This window comes from Malaya genurostris, chromosome 1, assembly GCF_030247185.1.
Source record: "Malaya genurostris strain Urasoe2022 chromosome 1, Malgen_1.1, whole genome shotgun sequence".
In the NCBI taxonomy this organism is placed as follows: Eukaryota; Metazoa; Arthropoda; class Insecta; order Diptera; family Culicidae; genus Malaya; species Malaya genurostris.
In genome coordinates, this window is record NC_080570.1 from 34367497 (window position 1) to 34395282 (window position 27786).

A 27786-nucleotide genomic window follows, 5' to 3' on the forward strand; every position below is an offset into this window, starting at 1 on the left:
ATTGCCCTCAGCTTCGACCCATCGAACGTTACTGGGCAATCGTGAAGAGGGTCTTCAAGAAGACTGGTAAGGCAGCTGGGAACATGCAGGAGTTCAAAACAAATTTGGGCTCAAGCGTCCAAAAAACGCGATGCAACACTTGTCCGGAACTTGATGAAGAGAGTTCGATCAAAAGTTCAAAAATTCGTGAAGAAATAACTTAAATTTCATCCAGTTTTCATTATGCTCTAGTTTAACCTCGTACAATAGAGGATCAATTTTTAGTTTGAATAAAATATCGTTTTTTATCATAATTTAAAAGAAAAATGTGTGGATAGCTTATTTTCGATACACTCCTTAATGATGAGTTTAACACTGACTTGATGAATTCCAAACCGCTTCGCCAATTTTCGCATAGTAATTCCCATCTCACTCCAGAACCTTAATTTTCACTTCCTTTTTAATACGCGACATTTTGAAAACGCAGAGTTTCAACCGCACAAACAAGTAAACAAACGAAAGCTGACAGTCAAACGCACAGCACGCTGTGATCTGAGCATAAAAAACCACCACAAGTACATGTGACAACTCAAATGTAAAATAGTGTGGATAGCTTATTTTCGATACACTCCTTATCTTTACCCAACGCTTTTCTTTTACGCTTGATGGAATGTTGTCCGTATATAGTTGTAGACATCGTTTGCGATTTGAGGCCACTCAGACTTTTTCATGAATTTGAGATGGACATTAGGACGAGTTAGTTTCTCGTTTCGTTCTGACGAAAAAGTTTCCGCAAGTTTTGTCAAACTTTTCCCCGAATTTGTCAAGTTTTATCAATATCGTAAAATGTTCCAAATTGTCCATGCTTATTTTTGTTTATGATCATCGTTATCTGTGTATGAAAATGGAACTACCGAACTGTGTTCGGTACACAACATGGTCATGGACCAATCGAATGAATCTTTTTTTTTTGTTTTGTTCTGTTGTCTGCCCAGTTCCGAGGCAGGACGTGCTTAGCGTGGCCAATAATGAAATATATAAAATTTTACGATAATTAGTTTTGCAATTACGAAGCCGAAAATTCAGGCCAATGCTTTTCCCTCGGGGACCCTGTGTTAATATTCGGCAGACAGCCTGGACCTGGCCTGGCCTGGTCTGGCCAGCATACTGTAATTTTAGCGTTATGGCGAGCTGCTGTTGTCGGTGTCGGGAGGGAAATGATCCTGGAAAGTTACAGAACAACAATTTTATCGTTGGATAATGTTCGGTTATTTCTCAAGCAATGCAATTCTGATTCAAGTGCACTTTGCTTCGTTTCGAACCGATAAACGAGTGCAATATGCTACGGGACGAAAAAAAAAACAAGAAAGTGTGTCAGGACGAGTGTTTCGCTATTTGCCGCAAAGAAAAGTGCAGCTGATGTCAATTAACTTTCATGGTCGATAAAAATTGCCAGTATTCTGCTGAAATATGCTCCACTTTTAAACGCGTTCCATTAATAGTAATTCTCTCGTACACAAACGAGATGATTTCCTTTGGATCAACTCGGTCGGTCGGTCGGTCGGTGTCGGAAGGACCTGCAGCCTTCGAACAGCTATAAAGGAAATTGAGCTTGTCCCCCCCCTCTTCCAGTTCATTGCCACTACAGTCCAGCCGTGTCCCAGAGAGCCCCCTCGATCGAAACTGATTGAGCCGTCTTTGTGTTCGTAAAGTGAATTGTTATCACGGAGCGTGCCATTCCTGAAATATGGCCAATTTCTCTCGTTGCGTTTGCTACTCACTCTCATATTGGCACTGGTACCGGTTGGTTAGCAGGATCTAGGGGGGGTCTCCGTAACAGATGGAGGATGAGATTTTATCGCTCGGATTCGCTTCTACCGGATATGCTAACAAATGCTTCATTTTCTTCTCGATTTACTCGGTGGTTCGGATGAATTGGGTTGCGGTTTTCGAGATGAAATTGTGAACGGATTTTTAATTATCTCATGGCTAGTTTCATCCCATCAAACCGGGGAAAATCAGAAAACGGGACCCGTTACGCGTTTCACAACTTCGTAATCAACAGGCGGACCATACGACCCGGTGACACTTTTAATTAAGCAATGTCCACAATCGCGGGCGCGAGCGCGGCAGGCAATCAATCCGGCTCCGGATTCATTTTCCGAACCGGGCTCGTAAAGTTCGAAGTGACGGCAGTCGTAAACTTTTTATCCGTTTCGGGAGCTTATGCAGTATGTACCGCTAGTAGTCGGCTGCCAGTCACAAGCTTCTCACGTATTCCGTCGATGGGGGTCTATTCGATGGGATAGTTTGGCGCAGGAGTTTCCTCTTAATGATGGAACTTTGGATGTTTAGCACCGGAGTCATTAACTTGGGACAGGCTTTTTGTCGATCCGCTGGACGTTATTGATTACTGTAGGCTGTTGGGTAGAGCGGAGAAAGTGATGGAAATATTTGGTAGTATATTTTGCTCATTTTTTTGATCCGAAACGGTTTGGGACTGGGGAAGTTTTCCACTTTCAATTTTCAAATTTCTTGCCAAAAAAGCTATAAATGTTGCATACTGAAAAACTAAATACTATCAAGTGCCCTATGTTGATTTTCAGTTTAATTAATTGTTTAATTTATAAAGGGCTGACAGTATCTAATTATCCTTCTCCGAACAGTACCAGTCTAGAGGACTCACAGTGCCACCCTGTGAGTTTACATCTTATTAGATGCACATAAATGGTCGCGTCGCAGTTCACGGAAATTTAATATTGTATTCTAAATTTCATGACATGACATTCATTGAAATAAAAAAAAATTACTACTTGCGACCGCCGCGCGACTTGAACCGAAAACCATTGGAATACAAAGTACGCCCGTTAATCGACTGAACCACAGAAGCCACACATCTGTTTGGCCGGTAATAGGTGCATTTAAATTCATACAGTCACACTTACTATCAGAGCGCAAGAGTCAGTCGAAACCTGTAAATTTCATGCAAATCTAACATTTTGTCATTACAAATGCAATTTTCCGTCATCTGACTAATAAAGTCTTCATGAATTGCAAATTTCAAACACCGTATGAGGGATTAAGTCATCTGTAAAATTCAATTTTTTTTTCGACAAAAACGTGATCTGATTCTAGCACTAATTGTTCATGGCCTACTTTGATAAAAAAAATGTGATCAACTTTTTTTTCTGAAAAGATAAAAAAATAGTTTATTTTACAAAGTTCTAGAGCTGTTAAAAATAATTTACTTTGTCGCAAACACCAAAAGTCTAGCTTGCACCGTTTCGGATATACAAAGCGTTTTTTTTTTATGGCAACCCCCTTAAGCCCGTTTTGTTTTTCAATCTTAACTTGTTTCGAATTATTTTTTGTTGCTTACACAGATAAATATTATGAAATTTACAAGTGACATAATTCTACAAACGATACAGTTCATAATTAATTAACTTTTCAAATGATTTACAGGCCCCGAATGTAATTTACACTTGACTACCAAGTGCCGCTGTGTAGATTTATACGTATCAATTATTCACTTTTGTGGTTCAATCGATTAACTGACGTGATCGGGTGTTTCTCGGTTCAAGTCTCGTTGTTGCTATCGATCTGGTGTTTTTTATTTCATTCGATTTCAAGCCTTGTAATTTTCAAATCACCCAATTTTACATGTTAATGAATATAAATTTGTGCGAAAAACGACGCTCCCTTAATTTGCATCTTATAAAATATAAAATTATAAGATTTTTTTGAACTATGTACATTTTGCCTTTTTTCCATAAGATAAAACCTTGCATCTTGCAACCCGATAAATGTTTTGTTTTAGATCTTTTCAAAGTAAGTTTTAATTATTGAATTTTAGAAATCCCTTTAAAACCTGTTTTTAAACCTAACATATTTCGAGTTATTTTTTCATGCATACTTTGTTTGGAAAAATTGTAGAAAATATGAATTCCAATATGTTTGTCAACTTAATCCAGCTGATTTTTACAATACCTATAGGAAAAGATATTTCTAATACTAGAAAAAAAACTAAGTGGAACTCGATGGACCTTATTTTAGACCTTTTCAAAGTTAGTTTTCATTATTGAAAATTCGGAAAATTTTAAAAACTTTAAAACACATAAAAATCGGAAAAATTTCAAGAATCATTATATTATGAAATATTGTAAAAGTACATAACTTCATTGAATTTTTTCACTCTTTTTGAACTTTCGATAACTTTCCGGATTTTCAATAATTAAAACTAACTTTGAAAAGGCCTAAAAAAATTTCCATCCAGTTCCACGTAGATTTTTTCTTTTCTAATATTTATCATTGTCAAAAAGTAAACAAGTCAAGTTTAAGTCACGTGTTCAAGCATGAGCTTGTTCATGCGTGTTCACGCGCGTCCCGACTGAATAATATCGATCGATTAGTCGAGTAATCGATTAGTAACCCTGATAGTCGAGTAAATTTTATTCGATTAGTTCATAACTAATACTCGATTATTAAGCTAATCGAGTAGTTTAAAACATTCAATAACAATAATCGAATGATAAATCGAGTAATCGATTAATAATAATAATTAGTTTGAAAATTACACTTGATTAATTAATAATAGAGTAATTAAAATAAAGCGAATATATCTCGTAAAAGACATTTTCAAATAATTCATATCTTCAAACAAAACACTTGAAATGTTCATTTCTTCAACATGAAATAGAAAAAAAAACTTTCGTAGGAAATGTTTTGTTTTTTTTTTTGTAATTCGGTACTACCCCCTTAAAAATAGTTGAGGTGCTACTTTCCAAAGAAGTGTTATATAATCTTGTGAAACTTCTTCGAAGACACGTAAGTTCTTGAAAATCAATAAAAATCAGTACAGACTTTTGACCGTCTTTCTACAGTTTCGGACCACTGTGGAACGTTCGGAATCCGGCAGCATTCCATATTGTAAAAGGCCAAAATCGTTTTCTAGAACTTCGTTCAACAAAGTATTTTTATAAATTTTGAAAAAAAAAGTTTGCCTTATCTTTTTCGTCAGCCTATTAAGTAATAATGCTATCGACTGCTTCAAATATTTGTAGGCTTTATTTTTGAATAATTTGACACAATAAAATTTAATCGATCCCTTGAAAAAGATGCAATTAGGACCGAAACGTTGGAAGAAACGAAAATATAGGAGTTCTTCGTTATATAAAACTGACAAGCCAATACATAAGTTACAAACTTTTAAGAATAGTCTACTCCGGAAAAATGAGCTCAATTCATATGCGTTTTCTATCGCGTATTCTCATGTGATTGCTAGTTCGTAAGCGGAGCTTTCATTAAAAGTGTTCTGCTTAGTTGGTTGTGGTTTTCTTAATTTCCAACGTTTCTTTTCCTTTTACTTAAATATTTTAATTCGAATTTTCTAATGCATATTCTAAGCCGCCTGGATTATGGTGATGTGTGTGTGTGGGTGTGTTTGTGTTTAAGACGTTTTAATGTGTTTTGTTTATATATGTAGTAGTTTGAGTCCAAGAATCGAGGAGGTGGTAACTCAATCGAATTCCAATGACCAGCCATTTCGTATACGGAGTAAATCGTATTCAATCGACGAGCCCCGCCAAAATGCAATGTTTGCATCAAATGGATTCAAACTTTACAGTTGTGTAAGAATGAGTAACATTGTTATCCAAACCTTCAGTCTGATGAACCAGCCAATCACACCCTGCGAGCATAGTATGATATTGTACACATCTGAATAAGAATCAGAACAAATTGGCTCAAATGGCACGTTCCTCTTGGTATTTGAAACACTAATGATAAAGAAAAGAATGATTCTTTATACCCAAACAGTTACTCTTACTCATAAGACGTATTTTGCTTTATACGTCGAATGCTTTAAGGATGAGACGAAAAATGCTAATCTATGAATATTGCAAAGAATGTTATAGACACTTTTTTTTTAAACGAAAAGTTAACCAGAAGACTGGATAAACGGACGTCAATCACAAACCACATTACAAGGTTTAATAGACTTAAGAAATAGCACAAACCACATTACAAGGTTTAATAGACTTAAGAAATAGCACGTCAAACCAAAATACTTAACCTATTTGAATGATTTTCAATTCACTAAATTTCTGTTTGAGCTGTTAGTAGAATGTTCTCACTAATAGTACTGTTGTTGTACCGTTGAATTCCACTATGTTATATCACGTCATTACACTCTCAATTTTTAATTGTTTTCGCGTTTCAAATAAGTGATTACATACAAACCGATTTGCACCCTCTCATTCTGATACAAACGCAAAAGGTGATAGCAACCAGTCGAAACTGTTCTACTGACCAAATGTCATCATAGACACAGGAGGAGGCATGAGATAGGAACTTGTGAGCACTTAGTTATCTCAACGTTTGACGATCTGTTCTGAACCGTCTGGATGGTTGTGAGCCAAATTTATACACGTCCTTTGGCTCTTTTTGGAAGATTCCTCAGCAATAAAATTGTTCCTCAAAAATCTTCTGACTGAATATGCTGTTTTAACGTTTTGTTTAGTGTTTGTATGACCAACTAGGAATCTGTTCGGGAGAACTATGTGAATTTTATAGTCTGAGTAGATCTCGCCTTCTTCGAATAGTCAAGTCTAAATTTTTCTTTTGGTTGTCTTTGACATTTTTAAGGCGAATTTCGCGCCAAATCGTATTCGCAATTGGCAACACTATGTCAGATTTGAATGAGCCTTTCTCGCCATGTAGACACTGTCACAAAAAGCCACTTTGCATACTTTGTTTTTTTTTAAATATCTAGACTGTCTTTTGAAAAAGGCCAAACTATTAATTTTTTTTTCAAATAATTATTCTCGGAAAATAATAAATCCAATAAAATGGTTGATGGTTTCTACAAGGACAGTGAAATTTTCGAATTGAAATGCTAAAAAATAAAATCCTTTTTGAGTCCTACGCAGAAAAAAATTATTTAAAAAAAATTAAAATCTTTTTCCAAAGAAAACCATTTTGGATTTTGATAAACTTTTGTCCCAAGATAGGTTCTCTATTAACCGTTCATGCATTGTAAGATGGGCACATTGAAGGAAAACATATACAGGGTCCGGCACTCGAAGTGTAACCAATTAAAAAGGCCATAAATTCAGTTTGGAAAATTACTTTTACTTACTTCAAAGTACAAATGTGTAAAAATAATACAAAATTCAGAATCAATTCACTTTTGCTCGATATGACCACCTTTTGCCTTGACTATGGCCTTGAGACGGTCAAAAAACGAATCGCAAGCTGCCCGAATGTGACTTGCAGGTGTATTTTGGCCCACTCGCGGACAATAACTTTTTTCAGCGCCTCGAAACTGGTGTATCTTTTAGTTCGGACTTTGCTCTCCAAAATGGCCCAGAGAGAATAATCCATTGGATTCGCATCTGGTGAATTCGAGAGCCATTGTGTGGACGTGATGAAGTTTGGAACGTTGTTTTTCAGCCATTCTTGGTTCACTCGAGCTTTGTGAGACGGTGCCGAGTCCTGCTGAAACGTCCAAGGTCTGCCACCGAAATGTTTGTCTGCCCACGGCTTCAAAGCAACCTCCAGAATACTTTCCCGATGATATGTCGCTTTTACCTTGACACCAGGCTCGAAGGTCTGAAGTTGGTTACACTTCGAGTGCCGGACCCTGTAACTATTTTAAAAAACAGGTTAAAAAAATGTTGCTCGTTTCAAAAGACAAACTAGGTTAATTTTGGGGAACAAAGTTTGGCGAGGAAGTTTCATTCAAATCTGAGAAAGTGCTGCCAGCATTCGCTCAAGTTGGCGGGAAATTTGTCTTAGTTGAAATAGCTGCCCAGTCTATGCGCTTACTGTGATAGCCAGATATGAGTTAGGAGAGCAGGACTAGACAAGTTCACAATTTGTCTTGGAACTGTTAAGATGAGAGTAACTATACTCTCTAAAGTTTCATTATAAGGCAAACCAAAGTTTACTAAACTAGAGTGAGAGTTTGTCGTAAGTTTGTAACAGTCGTATCATTTCATTTTGTCTTATTTTATCTTTATCATTGCACTTCAGTTTACGACTAATTGGCCGTCAGTAAAAATAACTGCATATTTCTCTCTCGGTAACCGGTTGCCTAGAGATTAAGGAAAAAAACTATATAGCTAGAAATACGCCGAATTTTGGCAATTATTAATCAAACATTTGACATTATTCAAACATTTTTTAATTTTTTTGATAAAAAAAGGTCATTGAAATACTAGAATATAATTCGACAGAGACAAAGAAATAGATTTGCTTCTGGTGATCTTTCTCCTAGATGTAACCGTTCTCGAGACAATAAGATCTGTAATTCTAAGAACTCGATTTTTAATTAATTTCGGAGTAAAATTGGTCTCTTCAATTGTGCACAACAAATGGTTTGCTATACTGAAAAACGGTGAGCAAAGTTTCATCCGAATCAGAGTATGCGAAGTCTGACGACTATCTTCTCATTTCTGAAATTGTTTAGTAGTAAAAACCTCTTGCATGCTTGTGAGCATTAGTCTACGTTCGACTATGGAGAGTGTCACTTCGCGTGGGTGAAGATCGCCATTATTGAACTGGTGCTGGTCGTTCACGGAAGATTCCATCAACTGTGTCAAGCAACGAAGAAATTCCTAATTAGAAAACCATGTAACCAATGATCTCATGAAATCATGAAAACTATTCATGATTTTACGATAAAAATCATCCAAATCATAAGCAATAACTCTTCTCCCTTGAAAATTATTCATAGTCGATATGAGCGCTATTTGTGGAAACATATGTTGGAGAAGCCAAGTGAATGAAAAACTTTACAGAAAAGATGATTTTTTGAAAAAATGATACGCTCAGAGACAGGACTCGAACTTGCGTTCTTACGCATTCCGTGCATACGCGCTACCACTTCGCCACCCTGAACCTTGTGATAGACACAGCTCTAACAGATCGGCTGAAAAGTTCGCATCGTTTCTATGAGAGGGCGCCACTAGAATTAAATCCATACCATTTTCAGTTAGTACCAACCTTCAAAAGATACGTGTATAAATTTGACAGCTGTCTGATTATTAGTTTGTGAGATATTGCATTTTGAGTGAAGCTACTTTTGTTATTGTGAAAAAAATGGAAAAAAAGGAATTTCGTGTGTTGATGAAACACTACTTTTTGATGAAAAAAAGTGCCGCCGATACCAAAAAAATGACTTGATGAGTGTTATCCAGACTCTGCACCGGGCGAAGCAACAATTCGTAAGTGGTTTGCAAAATTTTCGTACTGGTCATATGAGCACCGAAGATGATGAACGCAGTGGACGTCCAAAAGAGGCTGTTACCGATGAAAACGTGAAAAAAATCCACAAAATGATTTTCAATGACCGTAAAGTGAAGTTGATCGAGATAGCTGACACCCTAAAGATACCAAAGGAACGTGTTGGACATATTGTTCACGAATATTTGGATATGAGAAAACTTTGTGCAAAATGGGTGCCGCGTGAGCTCACAATCGATCAAAAACAACAACGAATTGATGATTCTGAGCAGTGTTTGGAGCTGTTATATCGAAATAAAACCGATTTTTTCGTCGATATATAACAATGGACGAAACATGGCTCCATCACTTCACTCCGGAGTCCAATCGACAGTCAGCTGAGTGGACTGCACGCGATGAACCGAACCCAAAGCGTGGAAAGACTCAACAATCGGCCGGTATGGTTATGGCGTTCGTATTTTGGGATTCGCATGGTATAATTTTCATCGACTACCTTGAAAAGGAAAAAACCATCAACAGTGACTATTATATAGCGTTATTAGAGCGTTTGAAGGACGAAATGTCAAAAAACGGCCTCATTTGAAGAAGAAAAAAGTTTTGTTTCATCCAGACAATGCACCGTGTCACAAGTCGATGAAAACCATGCTGAAATTGAACGAATTGGGCTTCGAAATGCTCCCTCATCCACCGTATTCTCCAGATTTGGCCCTCAGTGACTTTTTCCTGTTCTTAGACCTCAAGAGAATGCTCGCTGGTAAAACATTTAGAAGCAATGAAGAGGTAATCGCTGAAACTGAGGCCTATTTTGAGGCAAAGGACAAATCGTACTACAAAAATGGTATCGAAAAGTTGGAAGATCGCTATAATCGCTGTATCGCCTCTGATGGCAATTATGTTGAATAATAAAAACGAATTTTGGCAAAAAAAATGTGTGTTTCTATTAAACGATACGAACTTTTCAGCCGAACTGTTAAAGCACGGTTAGGTCTGAAAGAACCGTTACCCGACCGGTATCATTCATCCAAACATCTTCTCTGTTCATCAAACACTAATCTTCTCGCTCTATACCTATTTTCTGCTCAAGCACTGAGTAGGAGAGTGTATTTATAATCGCTTGTCACCTTCTCTACTGGTGCCAGTCGTTGGCTCAATATCGTCAGCTATCGAAAATAGTCGCTGGGAGGCTAAATATGACAAAATGGCTCTTTCGGCGAAACTGTGCTCAACGAAATGAACTTTTCGGTGGAATGGCTCTTTCCAACGCAATTACCCTGACTCTCAGGACAAGAAATGGATCACAAAGAGCATTTGATTTAAATGAAAATTGGGCCCTTTCGAAAAAGAACATTCTCTACGAAAATTGCATCAGTATTGGATTCAATCCGTTCTGTGAGCAATTATCATTGCTATAACAAACAGTCCTTTTCGGATCTCCTCAGGTTCAAACAACCCTTTTTCAGGACTCATTCAGCAAATTCAAAGCAGAAACTTGAGTAGAACAAAGAATTTTTATGTTGCCTTAACGCAGTCCTACGTCAATGTAGCAGTTTTGTGTCTGACATTACCTACACTCAAAAAAATAATCACATCATAATTACGTGAAAAGTTATGTGAATATTTTCCATCCTACTTTTCACGTGATATTTAATGGAATCACATTTAGTTGTAGTTTAATGTTTGAATAATCAGATCTACTGACAGTATGAGGACAATCATTTTTGAAATTTGATTTTTGCACTTAGTGAATTCGCTTAAATCGTATGTGACTATTATGCTCACATAACATTGTTTTTCGTCACGTGCAATATTGGTTTTGACGTTTTAAATCATATTACAGAAATTTTCATGTTGTTCGAACGTAAATATTTATTTGAGTGGACTTCTGGTTTGTTTTTTTTTTTTTGACGTAGGACTACGTCTTCGTTTTCCATATAAGGAAAACAAACCCGTAATAATAGTCGTTAGGTTTCGAAAATCAACAGAACCACCAAAGATTGCTTCCAGCGTCAAACAAATGAGAAAATCATACAATAGCTCTGATGAAAACACTTGATAACTTTTTTATGTAAAATCTAATGGGATTTTGACTAAACTATCAATGCCAATTGGTTCATGGGAATTTATTTACCATAAGTAAATCAAAAGACCACCACCACCAGGGAAGTACTGATTTTTGCTGAACGCTTCAATGATTTGCGAACACAAATCTGTTCCCGGTCACTGGCAGGAGCAGAGAAGTTTTCGGAGCTTTTCATGCAAATCACAGGCAAAAGACAACGCCTCAATCAATGGGCGACAAACTCACTCGTACCATCAGTTCGTACCCTCATTCCTCGACGGTTTCGGAGGCCGCACTGGCCCACATCACAAAGCAATTAGCCTGGTATAATGTACAACGGGTCGTCCCGCATCCGCAGGCCGCCCACTTTGCCGCTGGACGGACCAGAGTTTCGCATTCCTACCGAGAGCTTTTAATTATCAAACTTTTCTAACCGGTGCCCGGGTTTGTGTAGATAGCCTAACTCGAGACCATTCTTTCGCCCGGCACCCAAGCCCAAGCCAAACCTAGGCGGAAGTGTTGGGACACGGGGTAGGTGGGCTCGAATAAAAGATGTAGTTTCGCTTGCCCCAGGTTCGGTTGACCGGGAAAATACCGAAGCAGATTCATTCGACGCAAAACTCGCTCCGGAATAATTACATTATTTGGAAGCGTAAAAACATTTGCTGTACTTCGACAAACCGCAAACAGTTCTTGTTCGGGACAGTGGCAGTACTGGTGCTTTGTTTTTTTTTGGTTTATCGAGCTTTTGCGGTTGGGAAGTTGTGGCTAACTGGCCCGGGTCGAAATTTGAATAGCACATCCGGCCATAAATCGAATGACAGTCCTTGATTAGAAGTTTAGTTCGGTATGCTGCGATCGTGGGAATGCTTTCTAAGAAGGCAAGGAGCGAGACAAAAATGGAAATCTGATCTACAGACTTAGAAAAATTTACATCCTAATAGATGCACATTAAAGAATCGCGATTCACTTACATTCACAATTCGAAGCATGTTAAGATAAGTCATATCATTAACTTCACAGTTGATTTAGCTGAAGCTTACATCGATACAGACGCAAAATTTATTTTTACATGTTAGTGGATGTAATATTAACTCATCACTGGAGAAATTACGGCATGTTTGACTTACGTCTAGCATAAATTTCATTTTTTCTAAGAGTGTAGTAGACTGACGATAGCTCATCTCATCTGCACATATACTTGTGAGCTTAGAGAAGGTGTGAGTTACATATATAGGTGGTGATTTTTTTTTCTGGTAGAATTGAACATTTCTAGCCATAACAGCGTATTATAAACTACAAGGAGCAGTCCTTTGGGGTTGTTGACGTAGGACCCTATATTTTCGGTAGCGGATGCCGGATCCTTGTTACCTAACTATGTTTCAGAACATAGATAACTAGTGGTAATAACTTTTCAACAAGTCACAAATTGGAAGAATCCGTCGACTGTTACCTGAGATATCAATATTTTTGAGTAAGTGACTTTTCCGCCATATTGAAACAGTAGTGATTTTCAAAGAAGCATGATGGAAAAATTTGGATGCAGTATTAGATACCTGAATCGTACATAAATTTGTACACATGCGCAGTGTATAAGTTTGAACATCGAGTTTTAAGCTCGTACGCAAACCTGAGTACTAACATCACGTTCACACTCTTCTCGTTCTTCGCTCTTTGCAAAACTATTTTGACTAAAACTCAGAACATATTATTCGAGTGAAATAAGAAACATAAAAAAGTAACGTAAGTCAGTTTCAATTCACGTAGTTGTGTAATGATGTCTTTCTTGTATTACTTATTTTCTCATATGAAGTACTATGGGATTCATCCAAATCCCTTTCCTTAATTCTTTAGACAAAAAAGTTTTGTTGCGCTCAAAATAAATTTTAATTGTGTGAAAATCAACACAAAAGTTTTTTGTGACTTTTTTTTTATAGTATCATAAATGGAAAAGCATCAATCGAAAAGGTAAGTGGATTGAACATTTATGAGGTGAAATCGATCTATTTCGTGATTTAATACCGGATGCTATCAATGTTTTTGCAACCAATGTTTTTTTTTCGTAATTTTCAAAATGTCTACCGATTTCGGTTACCGACACCCTATTTTTTTTTGACCAACCGATGAAAAATTGGCAATGACATGCAGAGATGCCAAATTTGCACATTTGTCTGTAAATTATCAAATTTCGTAGTCAACCTGCAAACCATTTTCGTCTTTTGAAACTTCGATTGTTGGCCGACATTCGTCAGAATTTACAGAGTATTGAAAATTGGCGCAATCTTTTTATTTTTGCTAGCTAAACTTATTGTTTAGCTGGCATCTTTGGTGATATGCAGCACGTGGATAATATGACGGCTTCAACACCTGCGTCATATAATTAAAAACTTTGGTTCTTTGGTTCTGTTCGCAATGACGACTCCAAACAAATCATCAAAGTCTCCACCTACAGCTTCGACACTAACATCCTCCCAATTCTCACGATCCCCGTCCCTGTCCACCATCTTCATTGGAACTAATAAGATTTTTTTTTGTCACTAACCTTTTCGTTCCCCCTTCCCTGTTTCTTCACCATCTCGATGGCAACTAATTAGATCTCTTTCGTTTTCAGACATTTTGTTCCCACAATCCCTTTTTACCACGATTTCCACTAATATTTACTTCTCTTTCATTCTCTTCGGCAATATCATCATCACCGCTCCAGTCGATGACCGCTCCAGTCGATGACCACCATGCGGACCACCCGCCGGACCTTCGTAGCCTGGAGGTGTTTCCCGCGGACCCACACGGACCGAAGGATACGGCCAACATGGATATTCACCAACACCATATGGAAGACCCTCATGCAATATTCAATTCACCGGCCACTGCCGATCGCCAGCTGAAAGCTCTCGAAAATCCGCTACCGCGATACTACATTACATTATGATACTATTCTAGTTCTAAGTTAGTCGTAATTAAGATTAGTAAATACCCTTGGCATCTTAGAGCTTAAGCAGTGTGCATTAAAATTATGTTATAATATTGAATAAAAAAAAACATCAAAGTCAAAGAAAAAGAACTATAATGCACTGATTAATACCATTGAACGTTGCTTAGTGAATAAGAAGCCAATAAATTCGGCTGCAGTAACGTATTCAATACCGCGAAGCCGGTGGAAGACCGGCTAAATCAACACCATAGGCGCCACCATCCAGATTATCGGCCAGGAGAGCCGAGGAACACGGACGAAGTGCGCTCACCACCATCTCTGCACCAATTGAACTCAGTTGAACTTAATAACTTTTAAACATCATTCATGCTCCTTATTGTCTATCAGTTACTCTATTCTCTTGACAGATTGTTGCCGATTCTATATACTAATTATGAAGGGCTAAGGCTGTTTTGGAGGGCAGATCTTTTTTCTTTAATCTGATTTTCTCAGAAACGGCGACGAATATAAAAAAAACCCACTGACAATCTCTTAGAAAGTTAGTTTCGATTATTCTGTGAAAATTTCAGGATGATTCATTGACTTTAGCGGTCGGGAAAATATTTTTTCTGAAGAAAGAATTGCATAACTGAAAACGGCAGCTTTCAACTTGTTAATTGAATATCTTGCCTTCAAAAGCATGTATTAAAAATCTATCCTGACAATGCCTAGATAACTTAATTTAGATGCGATTAGTGCATGAAAACATATATGTTGTCGCGATAAAAATGAAGTGAATGTTATTTTTGTGAAGGTAAGTCGATTTCTATGGCGGCGTCATTGTTTTCTGATCCAGTTCTCCGGTAACGCAACGATACATGAGAGAGAGAGAGAGAGAGAGAGAGTAATAAAAACGGCTCACTAAGGCTGCCAAACAAGCGGTAGCTTTATTGGATTTTATGTGATGTAGTCAAACTTGTAACCGAAAATATCAAAACTCTTTTGGCCACCCGGCCACATCGAGAGTCATTTTGCACATTTGCGAGAGAGCATGGAGAGAAATGTAATACGCAGAGCGAGGCACGTGGTTATACGTGACCTACTGGCCTCAGCCCTTAAGGCCTGTGGACAGTACCGTAAAGTGGTAGGTTTTTTGCTATTTTCCCGTTTTAAATTAAATTTTCTTGGAAACGGTGCAGAATATAGAAAAACCCACCTGACAATGTCTTCGAAATTTAGTTGAGAATATTCTGTGAAATTTTCAGAATGATACATTGAGTTTAGCGGTCGTGTTGTATTTTTTTCTGATTGAAGAACTGCTGCAAATTGGAACGCTCGGAAATGCATACCTCTACTTGTTCATCGAATATCTCGGCTTTGAAGGCTTGTATCATAAATCTACCGTGACAAAGTCTAGATAATTTTGTTTAGATGCGATGAGTACATAAAAACATGTCTGTTATCGCGATAAAAATAAAGTCTTGTATTTTTCTGTGAAACAAAGTCAGTTTCAATGCATCCACCATTTTTTTTCGCTTTGGCTTCCTGATAGCATTCTGAAAAAGGAGAGAGAAATAAAATTGGCTCGACAAGGCTGCCAAACACACAGACATTCAATCTTTGTGAAAGTTGAATATTTTTTCATTGTTCATTGGAATCCATGTAATGTCCAACCCATACGATAGATTAATGTGATAAAACTTCTCATCAAAATAATAAAATGTATGCTGGCAACCCGGTACAGTTTGCTCATATACGAGAGAGTACAAGAGAAATACGATGCACAAAAGGGAATTGAGCGAGCCACGTGGTCGATTCGAAACTCAACACGTGGCCCTCTGTCCTCAGACCTTAAGGGGTGTCAATATCTCAGGGTTATCCCTGATTTCGTTAAGCGGTAGTGCTCAAAAGCTTAAGCACTTCAGTCCCCATAAAATAATTGAGCTGAATCGGGTATGAGTAAGTAGTGCCGCCCGATGGTCAAAAGTGTACATGAAATTTTGGGAATCGAACATTTTGTTTTTTCGATGCCTAAAGTCTTGGAATTGAATGAAACGTTGAGATTTAGTGTCATCTCGAAAAAAAAATTTTTTAATAGGCTTTTTGGAACTTATTCTAAAATCTTCAACAAAAAATGTTAACGTCAAATACTTTAAAATTATCTGAAACGTCGAAATATAGTGACATTTCTCAAAAAACTCGACTCGACGGGAGTTGAAAATTTTTTGAAATTTCCGAAATCGAAATTATTTTTTGGTTGTCGGATGTCCTAGCATTGCATGAAATTTTCATGAGATATCATTAGATCGCCTCCACGTTTAATGCAATTCTAAGACTTCAGACTAAGGAGTGTATCGATAAGTAGTTAGCAACATTCAAACAGTTATTACTCTGAAATGGCTTAATTTTTTGCAGCGTGTTTTGCGGTGACATGTTTGTTTACATGTCAATAACAGCTACGCAATCGATTGGTTTCGGTACGATTTATCGTTTCAATGATGAGTCGAATTGATCCGGAAACGCGAAGGAAAATTCTGCTCACTTGGTGCTCAGAAAGTGGTGTCACGTGCAACGAAATTGCAAAACGGGTAAAAGTGCACCACACCAGTGTCAAAAATACTATCGAGAAGTTCGGTAAGACCCTTTCCATGAAGGGTTTGCCCCGATCCGGTAGAAAAACGGGTCCCAGCCAGCCCGGCCGGGACTTAAAAGTGGTTGAGTAACATACATCAGGAAAAACCTATCGGCGTCGACGCGGGATTTGACCAAGCAGTTCAACACCAGCATCGGGATGATTCAACGGATCAAAGTTCGGAACTCCCTGAAAACGTACAAAAAACAGAAGGTACCGTCCCTGGTACAGCAAGTTTAGGCCAAAACAAGAGCAGTTTTCCGGATTCTACAGAATAAAGACGGATGCATCCTGATCGACGATGAAACCTACGCCAAGGAAAACTCTCGAGCGCTGTCCGGACCGCAATATTATACGAAATCGTTGTACCAGGACCTGGACGACGCTGACACCGCGGTGGCGATGGAAAAGTTTGGGCAGAAGATGTTGATCTGGCAGGCAATTTGTACCTGTGGTTTGCGGTCGTCGATTTTCTTCACGAAGGGCACAATTAACGCCAAGGTGTACGAGGAAGAATGCTTGAAGAAGAGAATGCTGCCACTGTACATAAAGCATAAGGCTCCTCCTCTATTCTGGCCGGATTTGGCTTCAGCCCACTACGCCAACTCCGTTCTACAGTGGTTGTCAAAAAATAATGCACAATTCTTGGAAAAGGACATCAACCCACCGAACTGCCCGGATCTTCGGCCAATTGGAAGGTATTGGGCAATTGTCAAGCGGCACTTTCGGAAGGAAGGTACAGTGTCCCAAAACATGCAGGAGTTCAAAAAAAACTGGACAGCTGCCACCAAGAAAGTCACAAAAGTAACTGTGCAGAATTTAATGAAGAATGTCAAGTCCAAAGTGCGAGCGTTTCACAGAGACTAGGATTTTCTTCAATATAATCAGTGAAATGCATAAAAATGTAATTTTTCTACAATATATCGAAAACTGATGTCAAAATATGTTTTTTTTCGCTTTTTTATTCAATAATCAATGTTTCTAACTACTTTTTCGATACACTCCTTAAGAGTCTCAGAGACGAAACTTTTCAAACAAAAAAAATGTTTTTCGACATTTGGCTGATGAAACTTCCCTTTTCGACAGGTGTATTCAGGCGCTTCGATGAGTCCAATAAAGATAGATAATTTACTATGGATTGAACTAGATTTTTTCTTATTCACACGAAACGACCGAATATAGCTCTGCGCCTAATTCGTATTACTGTTTTAGAATTAGTTGATTTTAACAACAACATTTCCAAAATAACGATAAAATTAGTTAAAATTGAGAATTTACTTTCCTAAAAAAACTCTTATTTTTAGAGAATGTGTTTAGTTGGCGAATATCCTGGACACAAACTAGCACTATTTCAATCCAACACGAAATTGTCATTGACAACTAATTTTGTTGTTAAAATCAGAAAGTTTGTTTCTATTTATCTATCACCATCATTACTGAAGGGCAGCACAAAGAAAACAAAAATGAAATGGGTTTTATTAACAAGTTTATTAGCCAAAAACTCATGCGAAGTGTCAAAGCAAAACAATCCATTAAAAAGCTAAAAAGGACAGTCTTGTTGAAACTGCTTGCAAATTGATTAGATGTTTTTCGCATGTGTTACGATATATCCATATATAAATTTCTAAACCGATATGTAAAAATGACATAAACTGTCAGTGGAAAGTGTATTTATTAGGAATTTGTGCACATTTGAAGCAATTGTGGGTGATACTGTTTTTTAGTGAAGTGAGTTTCGAATGTTGCACTCTAATTGTACATGTCAAATGATGTTTTTTGTATCTTCTAACATTCCGGGCTACACCGGTCAATTAGCTAAGAATTGACAGCACGTTTAATTGTTGAATTCAACTAAAAAAATAGCCTTTTCAACAAATATTCTATTATAATTAAGGGAATTAGAATTTAAAAATCTAAATTGGCAAAAGTAAGATTTTTTTAGTTGTCTCAAAAAATAACTAACTAAAATCAGAAAATCAACTAATTTTTTTTTCCAAAATGCTGATTTCGGTCTTTCCGTGCAATAAAAAAAACGTTTAAACACCAAAAAACTCGTTCTAACATTAACTACGTAATAATTGATATGCAAAAACATGTACTCAATGTAAAATAAGTTATACGGATTCATACTTTTTTCCTCTAACACTACCGCGATTTTTTTATAAATTGAATGAAAAACTTACAGAAAAGCTGACTGGCACCAGTAGAGAAGGTGACAAGCGATTATAAATACATTCTCCTACTCAGCGCTAGAGCGAGAAGACTAGTGTTTGATGAACAGAGAAGATGTTTGGATGAATGATACCGGTCGGGTGACGGCCAGGGCTGACATTATGCATCTCGAATCGAGTTGCTCGAAACGATTATTTTTGAAGTCGATTCGACTGAACTGAGGCATTACGTATCGCTTTCGACCTCGTGATCGAGATCCTTACAATGTGGTACTAGATTTCGACTGACGCTGCTCGAACTGTCATAACCAGAGATGCCATTTATACAGATTTTTACATGCGCATACAGATTTAATACAGAGTACAGATTGCTTACAGATTTCTTAAATTTAATACAGATTTATACAGATTTCACCAAAAGTATTAAGGAAAAAATTAAACTATCTATTAGTATTTGAGCTATCTATTAGTATTTGATTGCAATGACGAGATAAACGTTTAGGAATCAACGTACAAATCACTTTTTAAAACATATATTTTTTGTGCAGATATTGAATGAAGAACACTGAAATCCATTTATATTAAAATTTGTAACTAAATGAACTTAAAAGTTAGACAAGTCTTGGCATCATGAAACATTATTGCCAGACTGACAGTTGTATTACCTGACTCGACGTTGCATATTGGGTTTTGGAAATCCATCTCAACTTATGAAGTGAACATTTTCAAATTAGACAAGTATATGGCACCATAATTTAAATGTTGTTGATAGGAAAAAACTATAAAATTTCGTCGATGAATATAATATAAGATATGAAATTTAATCTACCACTCTATAACCATAATCTATTGGAATAACACCTTTTAACATAATTGTATTGTAGAAATTTCATTTTATTAGCGAATACAGATAAATACAGATATTTTATACGAATCAATACAGATTTTCTATGAAAATATCTGGCATCTCTGGTCATAACATACATAGGTAAACAAACCCATACACATTGCAACCATGAAAAAAATTAAACTGAATTATTGTTCGAGTACAAGGGGCAAATCACTCAAACTCTAGACAATCTCATACTAATAAACTACAGTCATTCCAAAATAATCTTCTCTAATCTCAATTAATCCCAACTAGTCTAGATAAGTTTGGGTAATTTAAAACTAATCCAACCTAGTTTTGCCTAATCTTGTTTGAAGTGTGTCTGTCATTCGAGCTCCCACGCAGAGATGCCATTTATACAGATTTATCTGTATTATACAGATTTTTACATGCGCATGTAGTTTTAATACAGAGTACAGATTTTATACAGATTTCTCAAATTCAATACAGATTTATACAGACACCACAAAAAGTAAGAAAGAAATAATTAAACTTTTCCATCTGAGCGTGTTTGATTGCCCATATGATCTGATGTTCGAGGAAGTCATGGCGTTATGAAACTTTATTGTCAGACTGAAAAGTTGTATGACCTGACTTGACGTTGTGTATTGGACGTTTGAATTACATGTTTGAATTTCAAGTCTTCATTTTCAAACGAAAAAAGTATATGGATTTACAATTCAATTGCGGTTAGTAACAAAAACAATTAAATTTCGTCGTTGAATGTTCCTGTCAGTGCGGCAAGGACTTACGATATAAAGAAATGATCATTGCATCTGCCATTCTATAACAATAATCTAATGGAATAACATCTTTAAACATCATTTTATTTCCGAAATTTCCTTTCATTGGTGAATACAGATAAATACAGATTTTTTATACGAAGCAATACAGATTTTCTATGAAAATATCTGGCATCTCTGTTCCCACGTTTACAGCTTCTTATGTCAAAATAATGCTTTTCCAGATCTCGACTAAACTTTTCTAATCCCATTCTAATCCAGCGAGATCCCTGCTTAACTTTTTTACTCCCGGTAAAACTTGTTTGAGTTCAGACAAAGTTTAGAGTGATTTGCCCCTTGTTCGAGTATTTTCGATTACATTTATTCAGTTCAAGTACTGAAAAGAAGCAAACTGTTTGTAATACTGCGGTTTTAAGTTGCCGCACGAAATTAACATGAACACATTTCTGAAATTTAAATCAAGAAGCAGATTCGTTTCCACTCCATTTGAAAACGTAAAGAATTTTTTCAAGCGTGTTCTTGTACACAATTTATCGATGAACTTTTGAAATTATAATGAAAAAAACAGTTCGACTTGTACATAATATGCCAAACACAGAAAATATATATAACGATATACAAAACAATGCATTAAAATAAAGAATATCAATACTAATATGTTTATGAAAATCTAAGATGTTATCGATAACTACCTAAATAAAAAAGAAACGTATTCGAAAACTCATAGTCGATAGTAATAAGGCTTTCGACCATTTCTTATCGAGTTCAGTCGTTTACGAGCTCGATCGTTTTGGTTCCATAATGCCAAAACTTCTCGATAATCTAATACTTCTTCGAGTGAAGTCGAACGAAGCTCGATGATCGACTTCGAATCGCGAACCATAATACGAAACGTGGTCGATTCGATAAAATTTCAGTCGAATCGAGATACATAATGCCACCCCAGGATGTAGACCATGTTCGATGTATGCTTTACCATGCCTAGTCGTGTGTTAGAGCGGTGTCTATCACAAGGCTTAGGGTGGCGAAATGGTAGCGCGTATCCACGGAATTCATAAGAACGCAGGTTCGAGTCCTGTCTCTGAACGTTTCGTTTTTTTCCAAAAAATCATCTTTTCTGTTAGTTTTCCATTCATTTGACTTCTCCAATATATGTTTCCACTCAGTCATTGCAAAAAAAAACTGAAACCGAATTGACTTTCGTGGTGTTGATCACGAATATCTAGTTTCTGAAAGTCAGAATATAACGATTCAGCATGAAATTTATCTCGGAAGTTTCAAATGTATACCCAAGAATACCGATGCCGTGTACAAAATGATGCATGTCGCACCGGGGAATTGCTGTTTTCCCATCGTTTGGCTAATTGGCTTGACTGTTCGATGTATGCCAACATTGCTCTAACATTGCCACCGCCCTCCTCCAGTGAAGCGAAATAGTGGAAGCTAGAATGGAAGCCATTCGGTACGTGCCAATTCATATATACTGCAGAATTACCTTGTCCGGCAAAAGAAAGAACAACCCCCGAATTCCGTTTCAGCCAACAAACAACAACAACAAGTGCCCAAGAATACGGTCTCAACTAGGAAATCGAGGATCCTCGTCGAAATGACGCAGAACCATCCGTTTCCAATGATAATATATCATGTTCCGTAATAAATCGTACGACAAGCTGCTGACCGGCCGCTCCCCCCGTGCTGCACACCGTAAGCCAGCCCCGGTACGATAGCTTCTGGGACAATGACGACAAGCTGCCCATTCCCGGGGGGGAGAACAACAAGCTAATAATACATCTCCATCCCATTAGAACGGGGGCTCCACGCGCGATGGCCGTGTGACGTCTGCCACACGCCGTCCGTCGGTTCAGGAACAGGGAGAGAAAAAAAAACAGATCGTTTGGCAATCTTCCGGGAATCACTTCTGGACCAGCAAGAAAACGAGCTGCCAATCATAAATTTCAGCACGTAAAACACACTCACATTTACTCGAGTACACGCATACACACTTCATCACGCCTGAATGAATTCCGTGACACACGGTTCGCCGCATCGGAATCCATCCGTAAATTGTTCATATTCACGTGGTGGTGGTGGTGGTGGGATTCACATGTCCCAAAAATAAAAGCTCCCATACTCGTTCTCGAGTAGAGCAGAACAGAGCAGAGCAGAGCAGAGAGAGAGAGAGAAAGCTTGAGCACTTGTCCGGTGTTTTGAAACGTGACGTGACTGGCACGGACAGGCAGAACAATATCGAAACCGGTTGTTTGACGGTAATCCTTTAAGCTCGGAACATGGTCCGGGCGCCCTAGTCGGTATCGGCCAACCCCCATTACAAATGGAACTGACATCCGTGGCATTACGGCACATCACATCCGCATCCACACACCGGTGGTGGCATTATCGGTCCTGTCCGTCGCACTGCAGTTAATAATTCCTTAGACGTACGATTTATTAGAACATACGAACGAGCGAACGGCAGCAGGTGTAAATAATTACTCCGGTCTCCTCCTGGTGGTGGTGATCGTAATTCCATTTTGGGATTCACCCGGCACCGATTCATCGCCGGTAGTGTACTGAGCATCGGGGGCCAATTCGATTGCTCCACCGGGAAATCGATTCCTCCTAATGACCACTTTATTCCCTTTAATGACCAATAGTTTTGCCCGTGAGGATAACTTTCGATAGCGCTCTGCCTTGACTAATGGTTTCTTTTATCTCTCTCTCTTTCACACACTTTTCATTTCAGAACCCAGTAAAGCCGATTACCGCAGCATTTTCACAGTCAATTAGATAGAGTACGCAACACTCACGCACACACACATCTACAAAACGCAAAACGTTCCGAAGCAATCGCAACCGATGACTGCTGGCTTCGATTATTAATGGTAAGTGAAATGTTCGATACTGAAATATAATCAGAACGGGAAAGGGAACGGGGAGGGGTTTCCTCTCCGCGGATGGGACACGGTTCAGTGCGTCAATGCCCTTTGCACGGCTGACTCGTCTCTCGTTGGATCACGGCGGACGATTACGGACGAGTTTCCTAACAGTCGAACTGTGCGGCGGAACGAACCGGTGGTAGAAATTGTGGTTGATTTGCTGAACCGGGAATTGTTGATTAACTTTCGGAACAGTTAGATCGAATACGGACGTACTTTGAGGCACGTTGTTATTAATAGTCATCAAAAGTTTGGGTTATTAAACATTGTTTCGTTCGTGTTTCGTGTGTTGAGCCTAATTGTATTAAGTCAGCTTTCGGGTCTCGTTCCAAATAAACTTGGAGCTTTCGAGTCAATCCATTTACTGAAGCCCATCAGCTGTCGGAACATATAGAAAATCCGAAGGTGCAACATTTGGGTTGTATAGCGGGCGAGGAAGCTAAGGATGGTAATCATAGTTTTTGTATTTCATCACCGGTAAGTTCAACTCACTTGAGTTACTGGTCGATTTCAAAAGCACCACTACGCTTACGCCAAATATTTTAATCCGCGGAGAGATGATTTTGTGTGTGTTAATACTTTCCAGTTGTAGATGTAGAAGAGCTTGTAGAGTGCACTACGGTGTTACGGAACTGTCTGCTGTATCGTTTCCCAGATCTACGAACTGGCTTAAGCGTCACCTCTTACGAGGACCACTTGTCACGTTCAAAGGTTGCCCGACTAGAAACTCCGCCTCAGAGCGGGTCAGATTACAATAATCTTGGGGAAACGAAACAGAAGACGCAAACGTCAAAGGTCACCTAACGAATTCGCGAATAGACAACCGATTTTCCCGACCAACTCCCAGATTCCTCACTGGCAGAATCCCTAAAAACAACCAAATAATAGCCAGCGAAAAAACCAGAGTGGGGACTGTTTTCCCGAGCAGTCCAACCCAGAGTACTAAAACACAAAACTATAACGAGACGACCGCGAACCAGAGACCCTTTAAAGAGACAAAACTACAGGAACATCACTTCAAATGACAATACAAAATCTTAAGAAACGTGAATCACTATCGAACATTTATTCGACCAACAAACACAAAACGGTTTCTATTTAAATTCGAACATTTATTCGAATTTCCTAACCACTAAAACTATATTCGAACATTAATTCGACACACTACATTTATTATCCTAACTTACTCCTAATTACATTTCCTATATACAAAAAAAATACATTTTATTTCCCGGTTCAGGGCCCTAGCAAGTGCGGGTGGAGATTCTGGACTGTACTATAATTTCGGAGCTTTTATATCACCCTGCGCAGGGATTTAGGCGTTTACTCACTCTTATCAGTCGACCAGCCTTCTCTCTGGTACCTGCTACGTCGTATTGCTGCGCACGGTACTAATTCCGCGCAGATGTGTGCCGCTGTCGATATTTGCGCTTCCTAGCGCAGGTTCTCCGGGTGAGGTCCTCGGGTTGAAGGGTAACTGCTGGTAGTGTTGGACCTCAAAACAGCATACCAGCAACAAAAAACGGAGCAGAGTCCGGCACGCGGCGAATTTTCGATGGCCGCAGATGACACGTGGAATCACTGTTTCCTTCGTTTTGATGGCAACTAACCATACGGTCACGAGAAGATGGATCAGACGTGGTGGCAGGAAAACGGATGAACTTTGCTGGCGGTGCGGTTGTAGCTTCACCAAGCGCAAAATCTGAAATTAAAAGCCGCCGTACGGCTGATCGACATTGTAAGCTATTGTCTACACGCCGTACGTTAACCTTTTTATTACCTTTTGATGGTCTTCGCACTTGCACGCAAAGTCTCCGCACTTGCAACTATCTCCTAACTGCGCTAATACCTATTTAAAGTAAACTCTGTAACTTTGCCTGCTTTAAAAAAAGTCTCATGTTGTAAGACTAACCTGTTTCGAACACGAACTACACAAATTTAACCACTCTGATCTCTTCCACTGATCAAATTGAAATGATTGATCAGAGAAACTGTTAATCCTCAGATACGAGATTTTGGATTTAAGAAACCGGAAATCGCACTACTCGGAATCGAACCGAATTCTCGTTTTCCCTTTAGTAGTCCACATCTAACCGTCTCATATCCCCAAATCAACGAACTTCGGGTCAATATTTGAATATCAAGAACATGAAAAGTAAGTCGTATCGTCGCTTCGCGAGTCCAAAGGTCACGATACAGCAAAGAGAGACAGAATTGGAGAGAATAGGCAATCGGCATCTACGCAAGCGGCGCATTCTAAATAGCCGCCCAATGTTCATTCTTCCAACTTTAGGTAGGGAAAGAAAGCTTAATCGATAAGCTAGGCAACCATATCGAAGTGACGGAAACAAACTTTTTTATTGAAACCACGTGATTGCTACAAGCTCATAAAAAACCTGACCCTAATCCACCTAGTGATTACCATATTGCCTTTCTCTTGTCATATAAATCATGATTTTCTCATAGTATATCGAAATTCGTTGAGCTATCTGCGATAAAATCATCGATCTTTGAATGTTTTCTTGTTCTCAGTCGTTCTTTAGAAGGAGAACATATACGTGCTGGATTAATCAGACCGTTTTTAGTCTGTTTACTGGTTAAAACTTATGTGATGCAATATTTCTTACCATTTAGATCAATCGTCCAGGTCGCACCTTTGTAGAGGTAAAGGGTGAATGTTTTTGTTGGTATCTTTTTGGCAACACTGTTTTTGACAGTTCACGCGTGAATCGTGTCTTGTTCAGTTTACTCACTAATTTTTCTCGGAGATGGCTAGACCGATTTTCACAAACTTAGATTCAAATGAAAGGTCTTGTGGTCCCATACAAAATTCCTGAATATTATTTGGATCCGACTTCCGGTTCCGGAGTTATGGGGTAAAATGTGCAAAAAAAAAGAAAATATGTGTTCAAGCTTTTCTCATAAGGAGTGTATCGAAAAGTAGTTAGCAACATGGTTTATGGAATAAAAAAGCGAAAAAAAAACATATTTTGACATCCGTTTTCGATATATTGTAGAAAAATTACATTTTTATGCATTTCACTGATTATATTGAAGGAAATCCTAGTTTCTGTGAAACGCTCGCACTTTGAATTTGACATTCTTCATTAAATTCTGCACAGTTGCTTTTGTGACTTTCCTGATGGCAGCTGTCCAGTTTTTTTGTTAACTCCTGCATGTTTTGCGACACTGTACCTTCCTTCCGAATGTGCCGCTTGACAATTGCCCAATACCTTCCAATTGGCCGAAGATCCGGGCAGTTCGGTGGGTTGATGTCCTTTTTCACGAATTGTACATTATTTTTTGACAACCATTGTAGAACGGAGTTGGCGTAGTGGGCTGAAGACAAATCCGGTCAGAAGAGAGGAGGAATCTTATGCTTTATGTACAGTGGCAGCATTCTCTTCTTCAAACATTCTTCCTCGTACACCTTGGCGTTAATTGTGCTCTTCGTGAAGAAAATCGACGACCGCAAACCATAGGTACAAATTGCTTGCCAGACCAACACCTTCTGCCCAAACTTTTCCATCGCCAATGTGGTGTCAGCGTCGTCCAGGTCCCGGTACACCGATTTCGTATAATATTACGGTCCGGGCAGCGCTCGAGAATCTTCCTTGGCGTTGGTTTCATCGTCGATCAGGATACATCCGTTTTTATTCTGTAGAATCCGGAAAACTGCTCTTGTTTTGGCCTGAACTTGCTGTACCAGGGACTTTTTCGGCACCTTCTGTTTCTTGAACGTTTTCAGGGAGTTCCGAACTTTGATCCGTTGAATCATTCCGATGCTGGTGTTGAACTGCTTGGCCAAATCCCGCATCGACGCCGATGGGTTTTTCCTGATGTACTCAACCACTTTTAAGTCCCGGCCGGGCTGGCTGGGACCCGTTTTCCTACCGGATCGGGGCAAACCCTTCATGGAAAGGGTTTTACCGAACTTCTCGATAATATTTTTGACACTAGTGTGGTGCACTTTCCCCCGTTTTTCAATTTTCGTTGCACGTGACACCACTTTCTGAGCACCAAGTGTGCAGAATTTTCTTTCGCGTTTCCGGATCAATTCGACTCATCATTGACACGATCAACCGTACCGAAACCAATCGATTGCGCAGCTGTTATTGACATGTAAACAAACATGTCACCGCTAAACACGCTGCAAAAAATTAAGCCATTTCAGAGTAATAACTGTTTGAATGTTGTTAACTACTTATCGATACACACCT

At 38.5% G+C, this 27786-nt stretch overlaps 1 protein-coding gene across 2 annotated transcripts in view; it reads left to right on the forward strand.

The window, feature by feature from the left end:
- Nucleotides 1–27786, forward strand: part of LOC131436376 (leucine-rich repeat-containing protein 24) — a 515985-nt gene that overhangs the window by 365644 nt on the left and 122555 nt on the right. For both annotated transcript variants that reach the window (XM_058605084.1, XM_058605075.1), the window contains one exon: nt 23374–23512. The gene's annotated coding sequence lies outside the window, so the exon portion shown is untranslated. The remainder of the gene's footprint in view (nt 1–23373; nt 23513–27786) is intronic.